Genomic DNA, 328 nt, shown 5'->3' on the forward strand with positions numbered 1-328 from the left:
TATAAATATACATACATACATACATACATATATATATATATATATATATATATATATATATATATATATATATATATAAATATATATAATATATATAAAATATATATATATATATATATATATATATATATGTATATGTATATATATATATATATATATATATATATATATATATATATATATATATATATATATATATATATATATATATATATATATATATATATATGTATATGTATATATATATATATATATATATATACTTATATGTATGTATATATGAATATATATAGAGATAGATAGATAGATACATACAAAGATATAGATG

This window comes from Penaeus vannamei, chromosome 19, assembly GCF_042767895.1.
Source record: "Penaeus vannamei isolate JL-2024 chromosome 19, ASM4276789v1, whole genome shotgun sequence".
Lineage (NCBI taxonomy): Eukaryota > Metazoa > Arthropoda > Malacostraca > Decapoda > Penaeidae > Penaeus > Penaeus vannamei.